General features: G+C 45.9%; 1 long non-coding RNA gene across 1 annotated transcript in view; it reads right to left on the reverse strand.

Annotated features, from left to right (window-relative positions):
• LOC132437365 (uncharacterized) overlaps positions 1-8,900 on the reverse strand; it is a 122,616-nt gene extending 113,716 nt beyond the window's left edge. The window contains exons 1-2 of the long non-coding RNA XR_009522010.1: positions 8,497-8,900; positions 477-615 (exon numbers count right to left, since the gene is read on the reverse strand). This is a non-coding gene — a long non-coding RNA (uncharacterized lncRNA). The remainder of the gene's footprint in view (positions 1-476; positions 616-8,496) is intronic.
• Positions 8,901-17,924: the final 9,024 nt, after the last annotated feature.

Here is a 17,924-nt window from a genome sequence, read left to right on the forward strand (position 1 = left end):
TCCCTTTCCAACTACATGCCTCCACCTCCTTGGGCTACTTCACCAATGTGGCATCCACTGTCACTCTGCTATGGCTCTCCTGAGCTATGTCCCTATGTGGAGTGACTTTATCAACAACTTCTTCCTCGGGTAACATCCCACATCAGCACCCAGCTCCAATGTTACCTTTTCTGGGCACATCTCCCACCCCTCCTAACAACCTTGCTCCCAAACCAGACAAAAGTAATAGCTTCCTCTTTAATGCTCCTAGAATACTTTGTTGATGGCACTCATAATGCCCCACTGGATTTTAAACAACTTGAGACTGAGGATTATATTAGTTGATATGTGGATGCCCGGCATCCAGTTCAGTGCTTGGCACGTAAGTAGGTGTTTAATAAATAGAGGTGGAATTGATCTAACCCAACTTTAATACTTTTGGTTTCCATGTTGCAGCCATCTGGAAGCAGAAAAAATTTAAAGGAATATAGTCCTACCTTGTAGATGCAGGCACACTGAAAGTAAGAAGTGGTAGAGCTGACGAGGAAAACAATCTTATAAGCACAGTCCTCATAAGCAAGTAGTTGTGGTCTCCTGGATGATGGCATATATAATCATAGCCCTGTATCGTGATGCCTGTTAATCATAAAGAGATTAAATCACATTTTGAACTGTTTAAGGATTAGGGAAATAAACTGTGTTTTGTTAAATAAATATTTTAATACAAATATCAGGATTTTAAAATTATATCATTAAGGACTGGGTTCAGCAAATAAATAAAACACCACTGAAAACTATGGAATCTAATTTCCTTGTCTCACATCCGTCTGACACTGCAGCTGGGGCTGATGTGCCACACTGAGTCCACGGAGAGAGGGGCTGAGGCTCCATCTGTCCTGTTGCTGTGCTTTACAGGGCCTGCACTCCCAAAGCAGCCAAGCATAGCAGTGTTGGAGCCCTAGCAATTATGTCCACATTCCAGGGCTTTCCCTTTCAGGCTTCCCAGAAGTGGCCACACCACCTCTGCTTACATGCTACTGTCCAGAATTTAGCAAATGACCACATCTTGCTACAAGGAAGCTGAGAAATGTAGTTTTTATTCCAAGGGTCATGAGTACAACCAAAGATTATGGGTTCTAATACTAAGGAGAAGAAGAAATGGAGGTCGCAAAACAACCAGTCTCCTTTTAACCAGTATTTTAAGCTTCTATTTTCTGAAGCATTCACCTATATTAAGTTTCACATTCTCATTCTCCAATAATGACCCATAAAGGAAGCAGCACTGTATTTGAAAGATTAGTGCCCCTCCCACATCTGCATTTACAAAGTGTCAAAATAGACAACTTGAAGACCATGCACTCCACTGAAAGTCTGTTATCAGTTCACAAAAATAAGATCAAAAACAAAATAAACACTTAAAAACTTACAGTAATTTGATATTTCTGTGACATGCAAGCCCACGATCAGTAGTATACTCATCTCATTGAACAGAGTGTAAACCAGTTTGGGTGTCATCTAATTCACCTGGTAAGTCACATGTGGCACAAGCTGAGTGCATGTCATGTACACCAGGACCATGTCAATCCAAAATGGGTTGACATTCAAAAAAATAATCCTGCACAAAGAGTCTGAAACCCTGGGGCCAGAACTTGGGGTTCCTGACCTCTGGCTCAGCACTGGCTGCTTTGGTCCTTTGTTGCTCTCAGATGCTGACACTGATGTCACCAGCCCACATCTCTGACCACCTGAAGGGCTCCAGAGCCATTCCCTAACCACAGCTCTAAACCAACTGTAGGTGCTTCTGAAATCTGATTGGCTTCTTTGTGTCTGAACTCCAGTGTTCATGGGATGGGCCCTGTACACATGGGTTCCAAGAGCCGTTTCACCCCCAGCATTTGCCTCCGCTCCTACCTTACCCTCAATACTATTCTGGATCCTGCTCCGAACTGAATAAACTATAGAAAACTATGAGTCTATCTCTCATCGAGCTCTGAAAATCTCCACTACCTAAATGCCACTACTGCAGTGCTCCCCCCTTCCTCAAAACACACACACACACACACACACGCACACGGATACGGAAAGCAATTTAGATCCAACCCACTCTCGTTTGAATCAGTGATCAATGGTCACCCCTTACTGGTCTGACAAAGTTTCTGAATGACCGATTCACTGAGTTATTGTTGAATTTTTTCAAAAGATGAGTTTTGGTGATTGTTCGCACCAGTAGTTTTCACAAATGACTGGAGAGGGCGGCTCAGTTATCAATTTCCCATGCGATTCACATTTCCGATGCTGAAGCAATTCTCCAGCACTCAGCATTGAAGATGTGGATGGACGAGCTTTCCTTTAAACACTCTTACAGCCTTTTCTATTTCTGCAGGTGTATGCCCTGGCCCTGCCTCTACTTCTGCTGGTGAAAAGGCTCTTTACAAACCTTCTCCATCCTGGTAAAAGATATATACCTGACGGTTTCCAGCAACTGGTAATTTGGCAAATTGACTGTCAAAGAATTGATCTGGAGCCATCACCAAGTGCCACATACTACCGTACTTATGTTTCCATTCACGTAGCAAATGATTTTAGCAGCTGGAAGTGAACTTTGGGGGAAAAAATGGTCTCTACCAACATTACTGTTTTTACATGTACTTATGGTGCCAAACAACATACCAAAAAAACGATCACCTCCACACCACCTCCACCCAGAAATGCTGTTTCCTGTGGGATCCTTTCCTTGTGCCGCAATGAAGAGCCACAACAGTTTGTGTGTGGATGTGGGGTTGGGAAGCTACCTGCACAGCACTTTACCGTTTTAAAGCACTTTCAAATATACTGTCTCATCTGATCCACAATCAGTTAATGTGTTTGCCAGGGTCCACGTTACTCTATTTCTTGGATGAGGAAACAGAGGCGCCTAAAAGTTAAAGAACTTCCCTCAAAGTCATATAGGCAGTAAGTTAAAGGATCTGCACCAGAAACAACCTCTCAACTCTTATTCCTTCACTTGACCCTGACTCCTATTTGGGCATTTTTTAAAAATATTTCTGCATGAAAGAATACCAGTCAAATATTTTCACCTTCATTTCCTTTAGGTATTATCATTGGTTTGCCTCTGACCATGCTTTTCCTGCCCTATTAATACAGTTAATTTATTTTTGATTTTTCACACAGTTCATTTAGCTATAAACTACTGAAGGTAAAGGCCAGGTCTTCTCCACGATCAGTATAGTTCATGACTTATGTCTCCTAGCACTCAAGGGATCCCCATTTAGCTTCTCTCTTTGGCCAGAGCCTTCCTTAGGTGCTTTGAATCTGTCCAGTGAGCATTAACCAAGTGGCTTCTAAAGTTCTGGCAGGACTTCTAAGACCTCCTCACACATAAGTTCAGGAATGAAAATAATAAGTCAGGCTATTTTAAACAATAAATGCAACTATTCTAAGAACAGACAGCACAAAGGTTTTTCTAGTCTCTTCGAAGACCAGAACTACAGATCAATGTGTGATGTCCATCATCTCTCTTAAAAAAGAGGAGATTTAGAGTTTTCTTCTCTTAACTATACTTCTCATCTGGAAAATTTGAGCGTACTGGTGTTGAACCAACTATCCTAAATGGTATTACAATATACTGTTCAGTGAGAAAGTAAAATGCAAGAGTGTGTTGGGAAAAGAACTTAACAAGAAGGCTGCAACCACTTTAGAAGTGTAAAACTCTGTCCAAAGGGGAGTTGGGACACTAAAACTTCCATCAAAGCACATGAAAATGACATCAGTGGTCTGTTATCCCCTCATAAACGAACCGGCCCCGGGCAAGGACGTTCAAGCACAACCCTTGTCAAACCCCTAACAAAGTTTGACATCTGTTAAATCATTAAAGGTACAAATAAAATGTTAACCAAGACAGAGAAGGAAGGGAGAGTGCTGATAGCATCTATTAGGACTAAAAGTAAAAGGCCAGAAAAGACATGATTAATTCCTGGATTTTGGAATATCACTATAGCTTGTTGGCTAAACCTTCCCAAGTTCCAAGTCACTGGAAACTACTCTGGCAATAAAAACACTATGGAGATCTGTAATAGATGGATTTAGGGCTTTTAACACTGATACAGCTGTTTCCACAATAAGTGGAGATCCTTTGGCTCGTCACATCCTCATTTTCCTCCAGACACCTTGTTTCAATTCCATGGAATGTAATTCTCCCTGACCTCAAAGAGAACTTTGTCCTTGAATCAGCTCCGTAAAAGCAAAAACCAAATATTGGCCTATAGTACTCATCTTAGTTTTTATACCTGATTAAACAGTGCATTCTATTTTCTCTGTCCTTTTGAGTCTGGAGCATACTAGCCTTGGACATTCCCTTATACAGAAAAGAGTGGGGTTTCCCTTCAAAACTTGTAACAGAGAAAAATCAAATTTACTTCTATTTTCCTGGGGAAAAAATACTATATTCTCCAGATTCCTTTGCAGGTACAAGGGGCTTTGGGATTGCCTTCCGGTGTGAACAGAGGTCATAAGTGTCACTTCAAAGCTGAGGTCATTAAGAATAGGTGTGCTTCCCCCATACATTCTTCTGTTTCCACGGCAAACTTGGAAGTCAAGTTCCAAATAGCATAGCTACAAGGAGTCAGCCTGGGTGCCTGAGTCACCAACTGGAGGAAAGATGCCACCTGACCCACGTGGGCCTCTTAAGTAAGTGAAAAGTAAACTAGTATTGGGTTATTCCACTGTTATTCAAGGATTGTATGATATAGCAGTTAGCATTACTTTCCATGACTAATACGTAACTTCTACAATGTTGAAATTTTCTAAAATAAATAAGCCTGAAACTTATATGATAAATGCACCACAAACGGATGGGGATGAATGTGCGTTCAAGTGAACTCAAGGAAACCTAACTGGCCTGAAGGGGACCAGCAACCAGCCTTCACATGTGGGTACATGGGTACTTCCTGCAGCTACAAGGAGAGGTGCACAGGAAGTACCATTCCATACCTTTGGGCCTGCCAGTCAAAGAAGGGACCTTTAGAAGGAATGGCCAGAGTGCATTAGCTCACTTTTACGGCTATGTGGGTGAAGGAAGCGAAGGAAGAACCAGAAGAATCCACAGCAGGAAGAAAAGACAAGTGATCTGGACCATCCCAGCCCAATCTGACACAGGCAAGAAGGAAGCACTTTAGCAGGGCCTCCAACATCTAACACCCAAGCATGTATGCAGGCCCAGCGATGGGAAGCTGGGGTGACTGTGGAGATAGTATCAGTAACCAAGGCAACAGGCAAGTTTAGCAACTTGGTGGCTGCAAGCAATAGTAGCAGAAGCTCTAGAAGCACCAGTTTTCCAGGGAGGAAATGCAGGAGTGCTGTACCAGCTGGCCCAGGCTGAGGCTCTGGGTGGGCCACAGCATGAAGGGCTGCTCGGAGGAGCTCCAGTTAAAGGTAAGCATAGAGGACGGAGGGATGGGCTGGGCTGTAGGCTCAATGACCCAACTGATAGAGGAAGCAAGGAAATGCCTTATTGTGAGAATTTACTGTATCCTTCTCTCACAGCATTGTTCTAGAAAACAGTCTACTGGTTCTGCCTTCAGCCTTAATTCTGGAATCCATTAAAACCAGCAGAGGAATTCAGATTCATATACTTTAACAGAGTATAGCTGTCTTCTCACTCCTTCTTTCCCTTCCCCTGAGAGAGCTTCAGAGAGTGGGCAAACGTGGCCACGAAATCCATGCCACAGGAACAGGTAGGCCTCTCTAAACCCCTCCCCAGGGCCAGGTGGACCCCACTGCTGGCTGCACACCACACTGCTCGATACCCACTATGCACCTAATTAGCTGGGAAAAAATCCAAAAAGCCATCATAAGGCTGCTTCCCTTCTGCCATATTCTGTGCATTTGCTAAGGACAGAAGCTGGAGATTTATTCTGGATCATTTGGCCTGTACTCCACAAACAACAAGCACAAGTGTGCTTCTTGGCATCTTAGTCTTGGGGCCACCTCAACCTGAAACAAATGATCTGCTGTTCCAAATTCAGTCAATGCACAAACACCATGACGTTTTTGACCTTGGGAGGCTTACAATCTTGTAGAACAGGTCACACATGCACATATACACCTTCATTCTTTTCTAAGATACAACTAACTTGGAAAATACAAAGACTTAGATACACTAGATTGATATTTAACCCGTTATCAACCTGCAAGCTTTAGCAGGAGAAAGGTGAGAGTTTCCAACTGCCTGGATAGTCTTAGGTGGTGGATCCAGGACAGAGAACCTGTCTCCATAAAACCTAGAGCCACTACTGGATTCTTCGCAAGTACTCAGTTTAGAAGCTCTACACAGTAAGAGGCAGGGTGAGGGAGGATGGGGAAAAGGGGAGGCTCACCTTGTATTTCGCTCCTGCACCAAATCCTCAATACTTACGAGATTACTGACTTTCTATAGTCGCCTGCACAACTGTAGTGCTCTTTTTCCCTCCAAAAAAATACTCAAGAGATCTACCTGCCTTCTCCTGGAACTCATTCATGGAATGACTCACCTCATTATCAAGGTCATCCAGACAGTTGCCATCCCCACTGGTGACTAGGAGTGCAGCTGCTGTATAGAACCCACCTGCAGCCGCAGGGACTGACGCCCTTTTACACTTGCTGGTTTAAGACAAGGTCCATCTTACCAATACCCCCTTCTCTCCCCAGAAAAATACTACAGGTAAGTAGGGAGAGTAAAGGACCTCAGGGACCTTGCTCATATAACTGTACTGACAGGTCTTCAAGTCTAAAGCCTGGCATTCTCATTTGCTCTGAGGCCCAAAAGTAGAAGTGGCATTGAATGCTGTGTAGCTGTGGAAAAGGAGAAAGGAAACTAACATTTGTGTTATGTGAAGGAAAATAAAAACAGCAACAGCCTCACACCAAGAGTTTCTTAGTGTCAGGATGTAGAAAACTATCTCCTATAAGCCGATGGGATAAACTGTCTCCACTTTATAAAGAAAACTGGGTCTCAGAGAGAGAGATTAAATGCCTTGCCAAGGGTTACAGCAGAACCCTAAGTGCAAAAGCCAGTACTGAATTCAGCTGTCTCTGATTCCAAAGTTCCTTCCAGATGCTAAACTGCCTCTATGCAGAGAAGCAGCTTTTAGCCTAACTGTAACAAAGTAAAAACAACCCAAGAAGAGTATCTGAATGTGTTGGGAGGCAGGGAGGGGAAGGGCAGTTGATCTCCCAAATGGAACAGCTGCTGCTGCTAGCATCGTTACTATCATCATCATTATCATTTTAGGGAACTATTGCTTACTATAAGGAACTGATTAGATTTCTCCCTGTGCACTATAAGGATCTTGTTTTGCTCTTTACTCTTGCTGCTAGGAAGCTTGGAGACAAATCCAAAGTTCCTGTTTAATAACTGTGTAGTACTCCACATGCATATCAGAGTTATTGTCTTCTTATCTTGATTCTGGATTGTGATTTCTATTTTACTTGGTTCTAATCTTTACTTGCCATTTATATATTTACTCATTATATATATTCTCATGAGACTCCTCAAAACTTTAGTGGAATAACATTTAGTAGGCATGACATTAATTTAAAAAATAATTTACCTGGGTACAGCTTTCATCTGTAGCATCACACACATTCTTTAGTCCTTTGAATTATATTGCTAAAATATCTGAAAAAAAATCTAGATACCATCTGGTGCCTTTGGAAAGACAGAGGTAATCAGGTCTTTGATCTGCTCTGCACATGGACTGGGAGAGGGAAAGAGGACCAAATCTCCCTGACACAGACAATCATTTGCTTTATTAAACAAGTGTCTTATATTACACACAGAGTAGTGCACTATTTGGATGCACAAGAAAAAATTATGAAAAGTAGGTACTGAGCGTACTGAGCACTTTGGGTTTTGAAACATTAACATCACAGCTGTTTCTAATAATTTTTCTCTAACTGCAAGCTTATTTCCACAACATGTACTAATGTAACTGTAACTGCCCCAAAATGTTTTTCATTTTTTCAAATGAAGTCTTCTTAGAAATAACTATGCAACTGAAAGCCCATAGCCATCTTAGCTCACTACCCCCATATACAGGTTATTTTGTATTCATTTTTTCCTCTGCTATATGATTCAAGATGGGACAGTTTGCAACAGTTGACCTACTTACAAACTTGTGAAATGTGCCTTTCTAAACAACAAAACAAACAGCAACAAAAAACCCAAGAGAACCTCACTAATGAGAAAAGTCAAGAAAGTTCATCAGTAGCGTGCCCTGCAGTTATAAATGGAAATGACAACGAGAAGTTCATTCCTCGCCCTCTTATCTGGCGCACTGATAATGGTAACAGGTCACGGGAACTGGCCTGGCAACTACGCGCTAGCAGGCCCAGGGCCTGGGGAAATTTAAGTCCTTTTTTGTTTGAGGGTTAACCTGAACTCAGGTGCAAACAAAATGTACATTAATATTCCTTTCAAGTTTCTCCTTCTATTTACCTTTTAATTCTCAACTGTTTCCCTCAATCCATATGGACGCTTACTTTTTTTAGATGGTTTTATAGTTTTGTGAAGAGTTGGTGGGACTTCCTTCTTTGATACTCTCCGCGGAGGTCTGACCATCAGAGGCCAATGTCTTCTCTGGGGTTGGTTTCCCTGCAAGACTCAGGGTCGCCTCCACTGCGTCCGCAGATCAGGACAACCTACAGGGCTTCCCTTTCTGCCTGGGTTCAGTCGGGGACGCTCAGCTCCTGCTCTGGCCAGAAGTTCCGGAGTCTCCTACGGCTGCTGCCCTCGGCGAGACGGTGGGGTCCGCGCAGAGCCGAGTACAGGGTGCCGAGAAGGCTGCTCCGCCCCAGGCCGAGCTCGGGACAGTGAGACCGAAGGTCCCCAAGGGCGCCACGTGCCCCAGCCGGAAGCGTGGCGGGCTCTGCGCAACCTAAACGACCACGAGCCCCTTTCTTCCGGGAGGTCGCAGGCCGGGGGCTGAACTACCCCCGCCCTCCACCCTCCAATCTGGGAGGGCTGTGAACGGCCACCCAGCGGAATAGTCGACAGTCTTTGCCAACCCTCCTCAGTCCTCCACCGGAATATATTATCCAGCCACCACCTGGCGGGCGAGCCAGCAAGGTTTATTATCCCCGTTGTAACGCTGAGGAGGTTAAGGCCGGGACACGGCCAGGGTCCCGAAACAGATGCGTGCGGAATCCCGTCAGGAGGGGAGCTCAGCCCGCCTCCCCATCGCCCAGAATCCTCAGAGCCGGGCGGTCCGCCGGCCAAGGCGCAGGCCGAGGCCCGAGGCCAGAGTGGATTCGGGTTTACGCCCTCGGGGGAGGAAGCGGTGGGCGGCTCGGCTACAGAGGTCAGGGGCCCGGGATTGCCGAGCCGAGCGCGAGAGGAGGCCTGCGCTGTGGAGTCCAGGAGCCACGAAGAGGCCCAGGTGCCCCGGGATGCGGCCGCCCGACCTCAGCAGCAGACGCGGTGGGCGCCCAACTCCCGTGCGCTAACCCCCGGAGAAACGGGGCCGCGCAGCCCCGGAACTAGAGCTTCCTGCGGAGGGAGGGGGGGCGCTTAGGTTTTCACTCACTTTGTTCTTTAACCCATTTTTAAAAGGAGAGTCTTGATTCGAAGCTATAGAAGACAAAAATGGCCTCCTGCCCCCTCCTCCAGACACTGCCCGTCTCCCGCGGCTACTGGGACTGACGGCCCGCGGCGAATCCGCACGCACACGCACGCTCACGCATGCACACATGCGCACACGCCGCGCACGCTGTGTCCGGGCTCTGCGGTGCACCTCAGGCTCCCCAGGCAGGGTGGGGCGAGGCCTGGGACGTCGTCAGCGTGGTTGTGCGGTCTCCTGGGTCTGGGGACGTCTCTGAGGGTTTTGATGAGCCTTATTTTTAGTTCCCCTCGGAGGAGCTAGCGCCGCGCCAGGCGAGTGGTGCGCTGTGGCCGGGGCAGCGCGCCCTTCTCAGCCAGCGAGCAGAGGCGCAGGCGCGGCGCGGCGCGGGCGCCGGCTCTAATCAATAACCCTCAGCGGGCTCTGAACTGCAGGGGGCTGAGAGGCCTTTCCGAGAGAGCAGCCCCGGGAGATGATGTATTTATTCTTCGCACTTACTGTGCACTTAGCACCGAAAGGGCTGTTCTTTGCTCTTAGCAACAGAAACCCGCGGCTCGTCAGCCTTGACTCCCTGTGGCTGCTGAGCGCGAGTCCGCCCGGGGGCGCGGGATCTTAGGCTTGGTCTCTCCAACAGGTGGCGAGGGCCGGCGGCAACCGACCCGAACACCTTCCGCCCTGCCTGACCCATGTCTCCTGGGTGTCGCGGCCAGCCACCTCGCTATGGAGAAGGGGGCGAGGACTCGGCGTGTGCACTGGGGAGTGAATATGCAGGCGGGCTCCGGACTCCAAGCAGTAACAGCGCTAACGCAGAGAGTTTTCCAGGCGCCTTCCTTGATTTTCCGTAAAATAGGTTTAATTAATAGCTGAGACGAATCTCCTTTTCAAGTGACTTGAGCAATCAAAGACGCTCCTCTGCGATCCAGAGGAAGTTGGGGGTTGTTACTCCCTGCTCAACCCCCCACCCCCGAGTTTGCCTTCCTAGTCCTTTTGACTTCACTCGCACACAACCCACTGGAGAAGTCTCAGTGATAAATTACGGAGTCGCTTAGGCGTGGCCATGCCTTTCTCCCCTAACATGTCCCTTCCTCGGATGACTCTGAACTCGGAGTGGAATCCGATTCCCTCTCGGATCCCCGTGGCCGAGCCTCGCTCACTCAAGCCAGGCGAGCCGAGCGGCTGCTGGAAAATCGCGGCTGCAGCGGGCGCGCGGCTTCAAGCGCGCTGCTTCCCGAAGCTGCCAGGATACTGATTTATGCTCCAGCCGCTCGCGAGAACCCCAACGCTTTGGCTGAGTTAATTTTTGTCAATTGTTCCTCATCACACTGAGATAGTTTGCAGCTTGAGGCGTGTTTTATTTATCACCTTGCACATTTGAAATACAGTCAGACATAAAAATAACTGACTCTGGGACTCTGGCGCAATATTGGAGCCGTCGGGGAATAATTTGGCTAACTGACTTGGACGTTTCACCTTCTAAACAGAAATGCAACTCTCAGTCAAACTGTAAATCAGATTGTCTTTGCAAATGGGGGGAAAAAAAAAAGCACGAAACCCAGGAGGGAACGGAAACAAAATGAAAGAAAACGCAGGTATTGACCAAAGCAAAACGAGCTTCAGACACCCAGACTGGATTTTAATTTTAGGCGTGGAACCTCATCGAGAATGTGAATTCGTAAATGTTTTACCAGTCGGATCTGCCTTGGGGTTTCTAGGGTACCCTGGAAACTGGACTGATTTCTTTATTTCTTTTTACCGTTACTGCTGTTTTTGTTATTAAATAATATATGCTATCTTGGGGGGGTCCCCTTGAAGAGCTCCAATTGTAAAAGTTAACGAGAACCGTCTGGGCAGGACAGGGTGGGAGCTCTGGAAACGACCTACGACTTGGAGAAGGAAACCAGAAATTTCTTGGCACTTTCCATGTCCCCAAATTTCTGTGAATAAGCAGAAAAGAATCTGATAGTCTTTTCTGCGCCTCAGGCATTCTTCTCCTCCACCTGTCTGGAAGCCCCTAATAATGAAAGCTCGATATCTTACCGCCGCACATAGATCGAATGGTCTAAAGCCTGGGCAGGACTGGCCTTCAGTAAGGCAGGATCTGGAAAAGAGAAAACCCACTCAGGCGACCACTCAACAATTGATCACTTAGGGGAATTCAAAACGCAACCAAATAAAAGTTCTGCCAGGGTGGAGAGCATCTGCTTTATTTTGGCATTATTTCACACAACCCGCACCCCAGCAAGTAAATTTCATTCTAACACAGCAAAACGGAGATCAGGCAGGAGCGTTTCCCTAGCTTCCACAAGGGGAATCTGAAGACGGTTTTCTTGACGTGAAACCACAGCGACCTTAAATGTAGGCACCTGCCCCAGTTTTAGGGTATTAAACAAGTATATATTTGTTTAAACTTCTTTTTGACCAAGACCATTCACACAACATGCTTCTAACATTTCTCCAAATAAAATGGAACAGGAGACTGTGACTCTTAAGATCCACAAATTAAAATTAAATTTAAAGATACCAAAGGGGGCTTCAGGTAGAAAGTTGGAGGGATTATTTTCAAATAACTTTGAAGGTTTAAGAGAAGATATCTTGGTAGTTGATAGTGCTTGGTATCCATACCGAATATATAATATTAAATTATGACTTCAAAAAAAACGTTTCAAAGGCATTAAATAAAATTAAATTAAATCTAATATTTTGATGGGGAAAAAGATCAGCAAGTAGTTGGAAATTTTTCTCAAAAACAAATTATATTGGTGTGGTTTTGACATTTGTGTGATCCAATTCTTAATCTGGTGTTTTTTATATCGACCCCAAACTGGTTTTGCTCAGGTTGACATCTCTGCTTCTTCAGAGCTGGAACTCAGTAAATGCAGCATGCTCTGCTGACGGGCAACTCCTGTGTTGTGAGTAATCCTTTGCCAATAGATGGTCTGATGTCCTTTTCACTGTAACCAACTGGGAAATTAAAAGAAAAATGTTTGCCTCTCCACATATTTATTTTTATTTGTTGTTTTTTCTTTATTTCTAACACATCAAGATGAGTTCTTTCTCTTAGAATCCCAAGCCACAAATTTCTCCTAAAAACGTGTATTTCAAAAATTAAATCTACAGGTGTAATACATACTGTGAACCCTATAAAATGCATTTACAATGTGGACTTAAAGAAAGAAATTTATAACTTTCATATGTACCTTCCTTTTGCAATAGGCAACTGCCATATGTTTCTGACTTCCATAATTCAGTTTTTCCTGGACATCTGTAGCAGGTAGTGAGTGCTTCTTAAAGTACATTTTATGTAATTTGAGAAGGAACCTGCACCAAAGAGTAAAGGTTAACAGAAAAAAGCACAAGTCTTTCTAGAAATGCTAGTTATTCAAAATTTACATCACCTATCGTGCTTGGCCTGGATAACTTTTTTCCTCTCTTTCTTCTTGAGACTGAATTTGGAAATGCAGTGTTATATATGCTGAGAATTCTTTACAAGCAACATTTCCAAAATTTCTAAATGTTTTGGTAAAGATCCTCTTGTTATTACTGTTCTTTTGCTTGAAGATTCTAATTTGGCTCTTCCTGAAAACCCAGGTTGGAAGTGTATTCCAGTAAGATTATTTTGTTTGAGAAAAATTTTAATATTTTTATATCAAAAACGGGGAAAACCTTAAACTCGTTCATTTTTCAGCTATCTTAATTGTTCGTCTTACACTCGTTAAAGGATGGAGAAGTTTACACAATTAAAAGTGAAAACAAAGCAAAACCAAAAGTAATGTAGAAAAGTCAAAGCTTGTCCTCAAATTTTTTGCCCATGTGTTCAAATTCAGGGATCATTCTTAATAGAATTTTTCAATAGCTCACTTCTTTTTGTGCAGTTCCAGTGCTAGCCTTAAATTAATCTGTTAAAAGTCTTTTCATTCAGCTGAAACTGAAATGCCTCATCTGTCAGTACAAAAATATGAATAAATTTCAGCCACATTCTTTATTGTTCGTACTTTCAGCAGATTATATAAATGCCCACAGAATTTTCACTGTTTAATAACTGTGGGTATCTACAGATGTGAAATAGGAGAACAGGGCCCAATTTACAGCCAATTAGAGGGTGTAATAATTTGTATAAAAAGCTAAACATCCTACCTAGTTATTGTAGCCTAAACAGGCACTCAGTTCCCTTTTCAATTCATTTAATTAAACCAACAGACTCAAGAAAATCTTTGTTTATGGGGAAAAATAGCATTAAATATTTAAATCAAAGAATGTGAAGCTGCATATCTTAAATATCAATTTAAACATCATTTTATAAAGCATAAACTATTAAAATGCCCATTAACTATTTAGAGAATATTAATTTCTCCATTCATTGTCTCAGTTTGATTTATGTCCAAATTGACCTGTTGCAATTCAGCAATGTCCATCTACCCATCTTTGGGTATCCATTTACATCTAGGTGTTAATTTCATTACCTCCTTGAAGCCAGCTTGTATTTGGATCAGGTATTAGTGATAGAGACAAGTGTTTCCTTCTTGGACATTTCTGTTACTAACCCCTTACTGTAGTAGTGTCGTCAGAGGAGTGTAGGTCAATGAATGAGGAAGTGAAGGGGGCGGTTTTTCATGCACAGGGTGAAAAATAATTCCAGCATCATCTGGAGGTAGAGCAGATACTGCTGGAAATTGGACATGAGTGGCGAAGCTCATTCGTCCAGCCGAGTGAGTTTTCTTCCGGATACATTACAGGTTTATTACGTCCTCACAGCCCCTCGACTTGGTGGGTCAGGGGCCTCACTTCTCCCTTCCTTTACCTTTCCCTGGAGAACTGGAAGTGGAGGGAGGGAGGGAGTAATGACCACAAGCTTACCATTAGAGTACACGCCTTTTGCTCTCTCCAAACAGCGCACCTCCCCTAAGCCTCACCGAGAATTGAGCATTGATTGAAAAACCAGCACTAAAAGGAATCTCTCCGGACCCCAAACTGAGTTTGGGCGCTCGGGAGCCCCGAAGAGCACTTCGGTGGGCTGCGCGATTTCTTTGCTATCGAGACTTGGTCTCAGCTGATGAGAATACTTAAGAGACTTGTTGGAGGAGGAGAATGGTAAACAATCGCCAACATGTGGGATAGTGCTGTGTGTGTGTGTGTGTGTGCAAATCCACGACAGAAGCAAGCCGCGAGGAATCGCGGTTCGGGATCGCTTTCTCCACGGGGCCTGGGTTTGCAGCTGCAGCCGGAGACCCGGCAGGAAGGAAGCCCTCGAGAGCGCAGCGGTCCAGCCCCTGGCCGACTGAATTTACTCCCGTAAATTACTCTTTGTAAACTTATACAGGTTATAATTTATTGTGTTTATTAACCCAGATCAGAGGGAGAGGCGAGAAGAATAGCAGGGCAGATAACGAAGAGAGTGGAAGACGGTAAGGGAAGGAAGGGAGGAGAGAGGGAGCCCCAGCCAGCGAGTAAGGTGCTGCCTGGTGACTCGGCGGCTCTGACGTCCACGCCCCCAATTAGGATGTACCTTCTTCCCAAACTGTTACAAATTAAGGCAGCCAAATAAGTACCCCCCTTGGTGCTAGGATTGGGCCCTTGCTCACCCCCACTCTCCCGTCTATTTCTGTACTTCTCGCTAGGTTAATCTTCTAGCTAATAATAAAGTTTTTTTAATTTTTATTTTTTAGCGCATGGGAAGGAAGTCCGGATCATGCCTGTTCGGAAACTTGGGGACCACCTGAAGCAACTCCCACTCAAGGGCCAAGAACAGACTGTCTTGTGTGCCAGGGCTCACCTCCTGTGTCATGTCTTGAGTGTGGGAAATTAATCGTAAGGGTTAGAAACTCTTATGGCCACCGTCAAGTGTAAAAGAAAAAAGAAGTCTATCTAGAGAATGAAATCCTAATGCATAGAATTTTTAAATTCAGAATTTAAAAATAAGTAACTGTTTATAAATACAAGTAGCTACGTCAGGTAAAGTGGAAATAGCAAGCTCTCTCCAAACATATATATGTTACACTATATATAGTGTGAACAGGCTCTAGGCTGAGAAAGCACAGCGGAAACCGACAGAATGCGTTTAAAAAAAATCTTTTGGAACTGTCTAATTTAAAAATGCACAGAGAAAAATAAGGAAGAGGAACTGACTACGCTTTTCAACGCCCACCCCCCTCCCGCGATAGTTTTGCTAACTGGCTGAACACAGATTCCACTAGGTACCATTCGCAAGGCTCTTGTGTCCTTCCCTCTCTCCCCGCCCAAGTTCCTGAGAGAAGTCCACTCTGATAACGTTCTTCCCTGGATGACTTTTATTTGAAATAGAGCCGTTCTAGTCATGCCAGAGGCCTGACAGTTTAATTCAGTTTTAGTCGTTTCCTTAACATAGCTCATACTGGGAACAGACAGTTTCTCTCTTAAAGTGACGAGAGGCACACGCTCCCCGGTACACGTGCCCACCCATGTTTACACCCTCGCAGGTGCACACACGCGCATCCACGCACATACAGGCACGTGCACGGGCGCACCCTGTCGAGTTTTTCTCCCGCCAGTTTGCGCCCTGTCCCCGCTTCCTTTGCTCTCTTGACTGGCAAAGTGCAAGGCCCTGACTCTACTCTGGCACGCGCGTGCCATGCTTTTGAGAAAACGCCCGATTAGTGTGGTGGCTTCGCCAGCGCTTCGAAGGCCGAGACTCCGCCAGCCTGCCAAACCCGCCTTCCTCCCCTCAGGCTCCTGGAGAAGCTCGGCTTCCCCTCTCGGGAGCGAAGGTCGGGGGTGAGCTGAGGTCTGCGACCTTCTGCTTCGTGGGGTCGGGGGCAGCGGGTCCCGCTGGGTCCCGGAGTCTGAGCTGGATTCCATGCGAGCCCAAGGTGGAGAGCGGCGGTGCGGCTCTGTCGCTGTGGTTCCCAAAGCCCAGCCTGGATTTGGACTAAGGAGACCAGAGTTGGTCCTGTCCAGGGCGCCCAGGGCACATCTGGATTATTTTTAAGGGCCACGTTCTATCTGACATAGTGGATGTGTGTGAGGCCCGGCTTTCCAGCTTGTCTGTAGGGTGCAAGTCCCTGGCGTCCCGAGGGCTGAGCCCCTCGCTGCCTGGGGTAAAGGAGAAAGAAGCGGTGTAGGGATATCGGAGGCCTTGGGACCCTGCAGGCCCGTGTAGTCCCTTCTAAATCAGTTTTGAGCAGCGGGGCCTGTAAACGAACAAGAACCCGTCTACAAAGCAGGCTTCGCGTCTGGAAAACCGCGGTCGTCCCTGGCGGCCTGGGGTTTCTCCAGAGGAGCCGTTCTCCCGGAGTAGGCCTCAGGGCCCCGGCGACTCCACCCTTGGGCCTCAGCGCCTTCACCTCTCCAAGTCCGCAAGGGCAGCTCAGAGGAGCCTCGGGTCGCTCCTCCTTGGGGCCACTGAAAGCCTGGGCGTGGAGCGGGGCGCTCGGTCCCCGCAGGCTGCGGATGGATGCTGGCTTCAGATGCCCCGGACACGCGGAGCTCGGTGGGCAGCCTCCTGCCAGGTCTGCGGTCCTCCCTCCAGCGCATCCCTCCCCACTCCCTGCCCCAGCCCTCCAGGCGGCCTCTTCGCTCTGCCGGGCTTGCGCCTGTCTTCGGGCAGGCTTCAGAAACCAGGTTTGCGCTTACTTTTAAGGCTGTACTACTCGCCTAGGTCGCCGCAGACTCTGGAGGTCCACCGAGGTCCGGACCGCTCCAGACCGTTCGCAAAGCCATTTTTTGCAAATGCAAAACACCTCCTCCTAGTTGAGTCTGGTTCTCAATCTTTTAAAAGAGGCCTCCTCTTCAGGTAGTTAGGGAGTCGTGTTTGACCCTGAGGCTGCTGGGCCCGCCGGGCGGCGCGTGCGGAGACTCCTCTGAGCACCGCCCGCTCTGGTTCCCGCTCTTCTGGTTTCCTTGGAGGAACCGCGAGTTCCCCCTGGAGCTACGGTAAAAAGATCGCAGTGGCGAAGCTACTGCCTGAATCACTGTACTGGAAACTAAGAGAGAAGTAAGAGATAATGGGGCAGCCAACAGTGTGGAGGTTAAACAGAGCGAGGGAGAGAAAACAAAAAACAAACAAAAAACCCTCAATCCTTTGTCGTGTATTTTATACCAGAGATTTAAGAGTAATATCCATGATGAGTTTTATTCTACAAAGAGACTTGCTCTATTTACATCACATCCATTATTTTTGTTAATCCAGAGCAAAAGTCGAGTTGAAACTACAAAACAAACTGTACAGATACATGTTAAGTGTTATTCAATTAAAAAGAGGTTTTAAAAAATTGTTTTAAAGAAACATGTTGGCTCTTTAAAAGCCTGAGAAAAGAAGTAGCTACCTGGCAAAAACAGGGCAAACATGAAATTACGTTAAATCACAGAGAAATTTTCTAA

This window comes from Delphinus delphis, chromosome 14 (assembly GCF_949987515.2).
Source record: "Delphinus delphis chromosome 14, mDelDel1.2, whole genome shotgun sequence".
Lineage (NCBI taxonomy): Eukaryota > Metazoa > Chordata > Mammalia > Artiodactyla > Delphinidae > Delphinus > Delphinus delphis.